General features: G+C 44.6%; 1 protein-coding gene across 8 annotated transcripts in view; it reads right to left on the reverse strand.

Moving 5' to 3' along the window:
• Positions 1–12,330, reverse strand: part of CSGALNACT1 (chondroitin sulfate N-acetylgalactosaminyltransferase 1) — a 336,764-nt gene that overhangs the window by 14,457 nt on the left and 309,977 nt on the right. The window lies entirely within an intron of this gene.

The raw sequence follows: 12,330 nt of genomic DNA on the forward strand, positions 1-12,330 counted from the left end.
GTACCTAGTGGGACAGGGACTGTCTTCTCCCAGACAGAGACCCACTCTGGGTCCTACTGGACTCCCAATTCCACTTGTACAGGCCTGGCATCTGGCCAGCCCCTCTCCCATGACACACCCTTCCTGTCCTGATGGCTTCCTCGTCCCCAGCTCAGAGCCCTCCCCCCACCCAGCCTATCCCATCCCCCGATTCTCTCTAATCCTGATGCCTCAAAAGAGGTTCAAAACCCACCTCCATTGTTTAAAGTCTGTAACTACCTTGGGTAAAGGTCAACACAAATACGGTCGTAAACTTTTCAAATGTATCTGGTAGTTTAATCAGTGGAACTAGTTCTGTTACCCCTTCCTTGACTTGTCACCTCCTTTCAGACCTGGCAATGAGCTTGGGTTTTTTATCCTGGGAATCTGGGCCCAAGCTTGTCTGAGTCTGAGGTCAAACATGCTTCTCAGATTAAGGCAGAAGGCCCGGTGCCTGGAGGAGCACTGGAGTGTAAGCCAGGAGCCCAGGTCCAGGGCCTGGAGCTGCCCGGCCTCACTGGGTACCCAACGGATGCTGGTGACTAAACGTGTCCATAGATGAATGACTGCAATCCAGCACTGCCTCTCATTATTTCGGGCACTCACTTCACTTCTCTGGTCTCAGTTTCCTTGCTGCAAAGCCTCATGGTACAGACCTCAGGCCCTTTACATGCTAAGGTTCTACTGTTGGATGATTCAGCTCAGCGCTGCTCTACCCGATTCTACTCTTTCAGAACTCCGTTTTGACTCTTCTCTCTGGGTAGGCGGGCCCCGGTTCCTATTTCCTGTGAGTCGCCTGGGGGTCATGCCCCAGCCTTCCCTGGTAGGGACAGCGCTGCCCCCTTGTGTCCAAAGAAGACGTCCAGGTGGAGTGAGACCCTTGCAGCATCTCTGCATCCCCTGGAGGTTTCTACAGCCCACTTCCCCCTGCCCTACTTGATCAGTTCTCAGGAAAGTTCTACCCTTGGGAGATGCCTGGGTTTTCACCTGTTCATCTAAGATAGCCTCACAGAACTTGCCCACCGTCCAGTGGCCCGGCTTTCTCTCACAGCTGTAGCAGGTCTCTTTTCTCAGCTGTCTCACAGTTCATACTCTGTGAGACCACAGGGACTAATTTCCAGGGCAGGGAGGGCTTACGTGCCCAAGCACCCAATCCTTGTTCACGTGTATCTGACTCATGACTCAGGTGGCTCCTCCCAGAGGTTTCCCAGGGTCTATCATTAGAGATTGCAAATAGAAAAATGCTTCACATTTGAACAATGGCAAGAAACTTTCGCCAAGAGTAGGGGAAGGCAGATCCTTAATTCACTGTGTTAAAGACAAGCAGGGGGCTTCCCCGGTGGCACAGTGGTTAAGAATCCGCCTGCCAATGCAGGGGACGCGGGTTCGAGCCCTGGTCCGGGAAGATCCCACATGCCGCGGAGCAACTGGGCCTGTGCGTCACAACTACTGAGCCTGCGTGTCTGGAGTCTGTGCTCCGCAACAAGAGAGGCCGCGATAGTGAGAGGCCCGCGCACCGCGATGAAGAGTGGCCCCCGCTTGCCACAACTAGAGAAAGCCCTCGCACAGAAATGAAGACCCAACGCAGCCAAAAATAAATAAATTAAAAAAAAAAAAAAAGACAAGCAGGATTTTTGTCCCAAACAGCTTACAGTCCATTTGTGTTGACATATCAAATATTTACACACAAATAGTATATTTGCTATTTACTGTGTAGAATATCAAACATTTACACAAAGTGGAGTCATGTTTAATACTTAAATAAGAATACAGGCAGCATTAGAAACTGAACTAACAGTATCGAAGGCATGACCAGCCAGGGGGCTGAGTGAGTGGCAGGGAGGCAGCAGAGTGCTACAGGTCCGGGGAGAGTGGTGATTTGGGGAACACACGTACCCCACACAGAGCTTAGTCTCGTTTGTTCTGTCCCCCAATTCCCCAAGCCCTGGTCTGAACTCTGCTGATGGACTGCTCTTCTCTGCCCTGCTGCAGTGGGAAGGGGTTGGAGAAAGGGAGGGGAGGAGAGGGGGAGGGGAGGGGAGGGGAGGGGAAAGGGGCAGGGGAGGGGAGGGGAGGGCAGGGGAGGGAGCTTGCCTGTTGGTCACCGTCCCTGGGAAACGGGGCTGGGACAGCTCACTATCCCAGTGCTTGAGATGACCTTGATGTAGAAGAATTTATTTTAAAGTCTTAGAACATCAGCCTCCATGCTTCAGTGTGTGGTCTGTAGAGGAAGAGATCTCGGGGAACGGGTGCCGGGCCCACGGCCGGATGCACACGCAATCTGCCTCCTCTCTCTTCGTCCAACCTCCCGACGAGGATGAGACAAGCCACGTTACACCCACAGCACCACCCAACCTGAATGTGCACTTTAAACCCACTCTCCAGCGCGCCCACAGGCCGGACGCAAAGCCCCAGGACACAGCCCCTGCCACTCGCTGTCCACACAGTGGCCCCTCTGCCCCACGGGCCCCGGCCGTCTCTGCTTCCCACGCCCCACAGAACCCTGGCTTCCCATCCACCCTGACCAACGCCGGCCGGCAGGGGACATGAGGGACCTGGACAAGACTGCACGCCGAGGCGGTGGGGACGGAGTCCCTGCTGGCCCGGGAAGCCCCATCGGCCGGTCCTGGGCACTGGAGAGGCGCAGGGTAACTCTGTCACCAGCCGTGGTTCCCAGTGGGGCGGCCAGGTCACTGTGCTCAGTTACACGTCTGTCTGCAGGTGGATATCGGTGCTGCCCTCCTCCTGATCACTCAGCCCAGCACCCCCTATAATTAACCAGGACCCCTCCTTCTCCTCTCTTACTGTCAGGAAGGACCTCTGATAATTGACACGTGATCTCTGCTGAGAAAGAGGGCTGAGCTGGAGACACCAGAAACCAAATCAGAACAACTTCCCTCCCCTCTTCTCCAGAATGGCGAGATGAACACACCACGAAGCCTCTGGGCTGGGAGTGGGACGCCCCCTCCCATCTCAGACTCATCAGCACCAGCTCCGGAGCACAGGGTGCACGGGATGAAGGGACACCAGCTTCTGCAGGATAACCGGGCCCCGGACCTTCCCGCAGAGGGACTTGCTCGCGGGGCCTGAGCGCCCTGTCCAGCAGCACGTGGACAGCACGCTAAGAGGCTGTGCAGAAGCAAGGACACATTTCAACACAGAACACTGACTGGCCCGTGGGGTCGTGGGTTTGGGAACGTGCATGACACGACCACAGGGCCACAACCCCAGATGCAGGCCGCAGAGCTACACGGGCAGGGGCCCTGTTTAGTTATCTGTTCATCCCCATCCCCTCCACAGCGACCAGCCGGAAGATGGCCACCAAGAGCGTGGACACACTGGGGCCTCCTGTGTCAGCTCAGTGGTCCCTCCCCGGAATCCACCTCCTCCTCTGACTCCAGTGAAGATCCCACCCGATCCTCACGGCCCACGTCGAGTGTCACTGCCTTTCACCCTCCTGTGGACCAAGGTGCCCTCTCTGGGCCCCCAGGCGTTTGGGCCAGTCCCGCCTCCGTCTTCCTGGGCCCAGTGCATTCTTGTGCCCCGTGCACTGGACCACCTGGTCTGTCCTCTAAACCCTGGAGGACAGGGACTGCCTTATTTTCTTATCTCTATCTTCAGAGATTATCAGCGCTGTGCAGTAAGTGGCGCCCATGGGGACACAGTGCAGCTCAATAAACACTGGGTGAATCAAGAGATGAATCAAGAGATGAGTCAATGGAAAACACAGAGTGCGTCTCAGACCTGTCACTGTGGGAGATGCTGCCCCAAGACGCCACCTCATCCCCTCAGGTGGAGGCCTCACACATCTCCTCACCGGAGAGGCCCTCACACATCCTAAGCCCACCTCCCCCATCAGAAAGAGGCTCCAACCAACACGTTCCCAAGGACAGGCACAAACCAAGCTTTTAAGAAGATGACAAATATGTAAGTAACAGAAAAAAAGAGAGCTGAGGAAAATAAAATGCAATTTGGTTTGAAATATTTAATCTAGCCATACAAAGAAATGTAATATTTAGCGGCATGTCTAGAGTCATGGCCTCGTGAGGAATGGGCTTTTTCATGGTAGAATGTGGGCATTACACTCTCTACTATGTAATTTCCTGTTATGAATCAGAGTCTGCAGTTCCAAACGGCCCCAGGATTACTTATAATTATTTCTTCTCTTTTCTTCTTGAATTGTATTATCAACTGATGAAACCCTTGAGTCTCTCATTCAATTCCTTTCCTTTATATAATAAGTGTGATGCGTGGGGTCTCCTCCAGGTTATACGCAGTCATGCTGACAGAGGTTAATATGACCTGAGGAAGCCACTGTTTCAACCAGAGATTTAATTTCTCTAATTGACTTGCATTTCCCAGAACTGCGGGCTTAAAAATGATAAAAGATCTTGCTGTCTAACGTGATTTACGCTAATACAAATTTCCTCCCACCCCTGCAAGGAAATCCTCTTAATGTGACACTTCCCACAAGAGCCCTTCATAAAAAAAAAGAAAAAAACCTTTAAAAATTTACATAGAAATATTATATTTGATGTATAACTTAAAAATGTAAATCTAACAGCCCTGAATAATGACATTTCTTATGAGTTCTACTTACTAAAGGGATCTGAATACAGTAAATAATTTAAGGCTAAACATATTCTCAGCCAGTTGTTCATAGTAGGCACTTTAAACAATTTAGAGTTTTCTAGTTTCTGAGCTTATATACAAGCCTGCTTATACAATTGTTTTAGCAAGTTTCTTTTGAAAAGATAAATAAAATTGACAGACCTTTAGCTCATTATCTAGAAAAATAAGAGAGATGACCCAAATTAATAAAATTATAAACAAAAAAAGGAGACATTACAACTGATACCACAGAAATCCCCAATATTGTGAGAGACAACTATGAACAATTACATGCTGACAAATTAGATAACTTAGTAAAAATGGATAAATTCCTAGAAACACACAACACTCAAGACTGAATCATGAAGTAATAGAAAATCTGAACAGACCAATAATGAACAAGAAGATTGAATCAGTAATCAAAAACCTCCCAACAAATAAAAGCCCAGGGTTAGATGGCTTTACAGATGAATTCTACCAAACATTTAAAGAAGTAATTCCAATCCTTCTCAAATTCTTCCAAAATATTGAAGAGGAAGGAACACTTCCAAACTCATTTCATGAGGCCAGCATTACCCTGATACCAAAGTCAAACAAAAACACAACAAGAAAAGAAAATTACAGGCCAATATCCCTGAACATAATGCAAAATCTTCAACAAAATACTAGCAAATTGAATTCAAGAGTTCATTAAAATGATCATACGCCATGATCAAGAGAGATCCACCCCTGGGATGCAAGGATGGTTCAACATCTGCAAATTTGAAAATGTTATACATCACATTAACAGAATGAAGAATAAAAATCATATTATTATTTCAATAGATGCAGAAAAAATTCAAACAAAATTCAAACATCCTCTTATGATAGAAACTCTCAACAAATTAGGAATAGAAGGAATGTACCTAAACATAATAAAGGCCATATATTATAAGTCCACAGCTAACATCATACTCAACAGTAAAAATTTAAAAGCTTTTTCTCTAAGATCAGGAACAAGACAAGGATGTCCACTCTCGCCACTTTTATACAGTACAGTATTGGAAGTCCTAGCCAGATCAATTAAGCAACAAAAGGAAATAAAATGCATCCAAATTGGAAAGGAAGAAGTAAAACTGTCACTATTTGCAGATGGCATGATACTATCTATAGAAAACCCTAATGACTTCACCAAAAAACCATTTTAACTAATAAATGAATTCAGTAAAGTTGCAGGAAACAAAATAACATATAAAAGATCAGTTGTGTGTCTATCAATACAGATTTATAGTTACTGCTTTATGCAGTTATCTTTTTACTTTTACATCAGATAGGAAAAAAGCATAAGCAAAAAATACATTTATACTGTGTCTCATATTTCCCTATGTAGTTACTTTTACTGGCCCTCTGTATTTCTTCACATGGATTTGACTTTGTGTCCAGTGTCCTTTCATGTCAGCCTCAAGGACTCCTTTCATTATTTCTTGTGGGGCAGGTTTACTAGGGATAAAGTCTTTCAGTTCTTAACTGAGGATGTCTTAATTTCTCTTTCAATTTTGATGGATGGTTTTGCGGAATATTGAATTCTTGGTTGACAGTACTTTACTTTCAGCACTTTGAATATGCCACCCCACTTTCCATCTTATTAAGGATCCCATGCACCTGATGAGTTGCTTCACTCTTGCTGCTTATGTAATAGGGAAGAACAAATCTGACTCCATATTGGATCTGTTCCTTTTACTTTAACCTTTGTATTCTACTGCTTTTGCTAGAAGTTAAATATGTTGCCTATAGCCTGAAATATACAGGGTAGCCCATTCTCAAGCCTCTGACCTTTAAAGGTATAACTCTTTTCCATTCATATAGAGATAAAAAGTTGCAGAACAGAGAACAACATTTGTCTTGTTGGAGGTTTACAGGAACATCATTACCTGACCTACCTGACCTACGTGGACAGCTGCAAGAACAAAGGATTCCAGCACCAAGAAGTTTGCAACAACTAACCACACCCCGCCTCCCCTTTTAGTATAAAAGGAACCTGAATTCTAACTCAGGAAAGATGGTTCTTTAGGACTCTAGTCCATCATCTTCTAGGTCTGCTGACTTTCCAAATAAAGTCGTTATTCCTTCCTTGCCCCAACAATTTGTCTCTTGATTTATTGGCCTGTTGTGCAGTGAGCAGTACGAGCTTGGACTCAGTAACACAGATTCTTTCTCTCTTTGTTTTTCAACCATTTGACTATGATATGTCTAATGTGCATTTCTTTGAGTTTTCCTGTTTGGAGTTTTTGAGCTTCTTGGATGTGTAGATTAATGTTTTCATCAAATACAGGGAGTCTGGGGCCATTATTTCTTCAGATATTTTTTCCTGCCTCTTTCTCTCTCTCCTATCCTGGGACTCCCATTGTGTCTATGTTGGCATGCTTGAGGGTATCCTGCAGGTCTCTGAGGTTTTCTCAGTTACTTCATTCTTTTTTATTTTTGTTTCTCAAACTATATCATATCAATTGACCTATTTTAAAGTTCACTGATTCTTTCTTCTGCCTGTTCAAACCTGATGTTGAGGCCCCACAGTGAATTTTTTTATTTTAAATATTGTACTTTTCAACTCCAGACTTTCTATTTGGTTCTTTTTATAACTGATCTCTCTATATTTGGTGAGACATGGTTCTCATACTTTTCTAGTTTTTTAAACATGGTCTCTTTTAATTCTTTGAACATATTTAATACAGTTGACTTAATGTGTTTGTCTAGTAAGTACAACACCTGTGCTTACTCAGGAACAATTCTAATGATTGATTTTGTTCTCTGTGCATGAGCCATATTTTCTTGTTTCTTTGCATGCCTCATAATTTTTTGTTTAAAGCTAAACATTTTAAATAATGTAATGTGGCAGCCCTGGAAATCAGAATCTCCACCCCCCTCAGGGTTTTGCTATTGTTGCTGTTTGTTGTTTGTTTGTTTAGTGACTTTCCTGAACTAATTCTGTAAAGTGTACTCTTGTGTGTGACCACTTAGTGGTAAGCTAATGATTAAGCAGGGATTTCCTTAAATGTCTGGAACCAATAAGTCTCCCAGCCTTTGCCAGGGGACACTGTGTGCATGGTGGGGACTCTGTGAGTATGGTGGGGCATGTCATCAACACACAACCAAGCAGGTAACAACTTACCTGAGCCTTTACTTCCTTCTTGCACAGAGCCTCAAGATCAGTCAGAGGTAAAAAGTAAGGGCCTGCTCAGGTCTTCCCTAAATATGAGCACAGCCTCTGGATCCCCAGGAATGTGCTGGAGCTTTCAAAGCCCCTTTGGAGATCTCACTCCTCAGATTCACCTTCTGAGCTTTTTGGTTAGTCTACTGTTTGCCCCAACTCTTATCTACACCTCAGGCAGCCACAAAGCTAAAGACTTCCTATAATTGTTTTTTGTCAAATACCCCTGGATAAAAAGTTCCACGGGGAGGCCTCTGAGTCAGGTCAAATGAAGACAACCTTGTGAGCAGGGTCTTCCAAAGAAATCCGCAGGCAGGTCCAATAATGACAGTTCTCTGAGAATAATGCTTTCAAGGAGCTCCAGCCCCATCCCAGCCCCCAGTGGCTGCCCGGCTGTGATTCTTGCGGGCTGCCGGTCCTCAAGGCTATTGAAGAGCTGGGTGTGGGTGTGAAATGGGGCAAGTTAAAGTTCACAAAGCTCCCTGTTCACACCAAAATTCAGTCATTTGGATAAACACTTTCCAGACTGTTGCAAACTTTAATTTCCATCGTTCTTAAAAAAGTTGATTCTGAGAATTTTTAGCAATTTTCTCACTGCTTTTATGGAGGAGAATTTTGCAAGCTCTTTATTCCACCATTTTCACTGATATCACCTTTTTTTTAACTGTTGCATTATATTCCATTGTATGAACTTAATATCATTTAATTTTTTCCATAATATATTTTCCCCCAATTTTTTACTTGGAAAAAATTTAAACCTTTAGAAGTGTTGTAAGCATAGTAAAGTACCCATATACCATCACCCAGATTTACCAAGTGTTAAAGTTTTGCCATATTTCCCCCCTCCCTCCCTCCTTTCCTTCCTTCCTTCCTCTGAACCATTTGAGGTTACAGACATCGTGGCAACTTCACTTTCAAAGATAAGTACTCCCCAAGAACCAGGACACTCTCCTTTATAACATTATAACAATGTAATAATCACACTCAAGAAATTTAACACTGTCACAATACTGTAATCTATATGCCATGTTTGAATCCCCCAAAGAACAACTTGGAATACCTAAAAATACAGGCACATCTCCACAAAGAGCTGGTCACCAAGCAGAGTCATGCTTAGCCCCTTCTCTGGCAGATGCCCAGTGAGACGGCCACAGGCCTAAGTGCTGCCTTCACCTGTGAGGTGCTTCCCAGGGTCCAAGACTCTTTATCTTCTAGGAAGGAATTCACTGTGTAGCTTTTTTCATTTTAGCAGATGACATCCTTATCTAAAACGTCCTTGTTTATGAAAAAATATTAAAACAAAGCAACAATTCTCAAATTTCAGACAACTTTCCCCCCAATTTTCTTTTGGGATGTCCTGATAAAATGTTCCCGAGGGTACATGTCAAGCAAATCCCTTCAAAGAGGCATGAAATGTGGACAACACCATGGCAACAGGGCATGTTCCTGACAACACACACACACACACACACACACACACACACAAAACCCCCTCTCAGGCACATACTCGCAGGACATGGCAGTATCTCAGTTCTGGTGCTTCAATGTCACAGGTGATTCTACTGAAAGATGCCTTTGTGTCCTCACGAGTGGACAAAGATGAAGATACCACGCAGTAAATTATAACTCATGCAAATCCACCAACCAGTAGGAATTTTTTAAAATTTCCTAATACATAGCTCCAAGCAAATGTCCATCTAGGCCAGAATTCCTCAAAATGTGGGCCATGGACCACCCATATCAGCATCACAGGTTGAGCTCATTCTCACTGTTGGTTCCCAGGCTTCATCTCAGGCCTAATGACTCAGAAGTTCTGGGGCTGGATCTCAGGAATCTGTATTTTAAAAAGCACCCCAGGTTATTCAAAGTACATTTATATTTGAGAACCACTGAGCTATGGTGTAATCTGAGATTAACTGAAGCTTAGTATGAAAAACTCTGTGGAATAAAAATCAGATATTGAGAACTGATTTGTACTGTTATCTACACCAGTGGCTTCTAAATATTTTGACCACAACCCTTACCCTTTCAAAAGAATATATTATACATCATGACAGCACACGCACACACGTGCACACACACACACACACTCTGAAATTAAAGTTTCATGAAACAATATTTATCTTTAATACTTGGGATGTATTCTGATAATCTTCTATTCTATTTTGATTTTTTAAAAACACTGCACGTAACCCACTAAATCAATTTCACAACCCTCTAATGAATCACAAACTGTAGTTTGCAAAACACTGCTCTACAGCAATCAACTGAGACGTAAAGCTCGACAGAGTAAGCGTAAACCGAGAGACACAGACGCTGCATGCTAGTCACTAAACTGGGGTTTTTCAAGATATTCTTAAAATATATACATTAGCTACATTTAGAACAGTTTGATCACAATGCTGATAGCCAAATGAAATAAATTTCATTTAAACTGGTTTCAAATCTTATTGTTCTCAATGAACAATTATCAGTTTTTGGAGTGAGAATTTGGTGCAATGTTAAGACTGGGAGTCCAGGAGCTACAGACGAGGTTCAGATCTGGCTGTTCCCTTGGGCCGGGGTGGAAGCCTGAGTAACAACCTCGCTAAGCCTCCGTTTCTTCATCTAAGAAATGGGGTTAATAACAGCTTCTATCTCATAAGGTTGCTGTGAATATTAAATGACATAACTCATGTTAATAACAATGGTTATTATATTATTCAAAGATAAGATGCATTTGAATAAAAGCTTTAGCATCTTAAGAGAATGATAAAAATGGTATTTAAATAAAGCTTCGTATATGCGTTTTATATAGATTACAATGTGTACAAATCTACTACACACCTGGCATTGTCCTTCTCCTGATAAACGAACACTGAACATTTTAAAACTGAGTGAGGCCCAGTGCCAAGAGCTGGAGTTTCAGAAGCATGCGACACAGTACTACTAAGCAGCTTATAATCTAGTGAGGACAGCAGAAAGAAACGTAAACAGGCGAATCGTATGCCAAGTGCCACAGATAAGAGATGCTGAAGGGGTGTATGGGGACAGGTCAGGATGAGCTCCAGAGTGGGCACCTGGGCGGGGATGCACAGGTAGGGGGTCTGAGGAAGTAGCAAGGAGGATGGAGGGAAGGCCAAACCTAGAGAATAATGGGCGTGAAGACAAAGGGTAAACTGCGCCCCCATCTGGCTGTGTGGCAGTAAGTCATCAAAACAAAGTTAGAAGTTAAGAGCCAGCTTGGGTACCAGGCTGGGACAGTGGGTGATGAGGAACTTCATCTGGACGGTGGGGCTGCAGGCAGCCGTGGGAAATCAGCTCAGGCTGGTGGCAGAGGGCAGGGCGTTCCTAGAGCAACGCCCTGGAAGGGGCAGGACACACCCCACGGCATCGGTGACATCAACACTGCAGTGTCGCCAGTGAACAGAAAGAGGAATCAACACAGGGAATGGCGCTCCAATGCATTCGCGGAAGTTTCTGCAGCACTGCTTTAAAGGCTGCCTCAGGCTCCAGAACGAAGTCCCCATCACGGGTAGCTTTATCTCTGGAAATTTTCCAAGCCATCCCTACCCCTCAAATGATTTTACTTTTCTCATTCAGATTCATTCTTCGCTCACCACACAACCTTCTGATTGCGAATTCAGCTTGCCAGGCCACGTGATACGGCGGAGAATGCCTTGATAGAATCCCGGGCGCTCCGGTCACTGGAAAGGGTATTTCCCGTAACACTGTCTCAGCTGGCCTTCACTCGTCCATCAGACTCGTGTAAAGTTGGTTACACGTATCTATCAGACATCTGATCACCTTCTGATGTCCTCGGAAGGTGCCAGAGCCAACAGGACTGATGTCTCAGTCCTGGCTGGGCTTTCGAATCACCTGGATCTCTACTTCAAAATACCTCGAAAGGAAGCAGCTGGCTGCAACCAAGGCCTCCCTCGGGCAGCCCCTGTGGGGGCCGCTACTTTCCCAAACAATCGTTCTCAATCCTGGCTGCATGTCAGAATCATCTGGGAAACTTGAAAAAGGTCCACTGCAGAGATGTTAAAACCTATCCACTGGGCAGAGGACATGAATTCTAATAACTCACACTCCTTACTCCTAAGCAGAGATGAAAAGGATATTGCAATGCATTGGAGTCGAGAGATTTCTATTTCACTTACATTTAGGATATTGAATTATTTTATTCCCTTTGATCTCCCTTCAACAGGTGCCATAGCTTTAAGCTGGTACTAGTTTTAAACTCTTTTAACTCCTTATTGCTTTAGAACAGAGGTCAGCAAACTTTTTAAAGGACCAGATAGTAAAGAGTTCAGCTTTGCGAGTCACACTGTATCTGTCACAACTATTCAGCCCTGCAGCTGTAGCCCGAAAGCAGCCATAACGAATACAGAAACAGATGAGCACGCCTGCGAGCCAATAAAACTTTATTTACAAAAGTAAGTGTGGACAAAATTTGACCAGTGCACTGCTTCAGTTGTTTGAATAATAATTAGCATTCTGATCTTGTGCTCGTAATACAAAATTGGTAACAA

This window comes from Balaenoptera ricei, chromosome 21, assembly GCF_028023285.1.
Source record: "Balaenoptera ricei isolate mBalRic1 chromosome 21, mBalRic1.hap2, whole genome shotgun sequence".
Taxonomy (NCBI): Eukaryota; Metazoa; Chordata; class Mammalia; order Artiodactyla; family Balaenopteridae; genus Balaenoptera; species Balaenoptera ricei.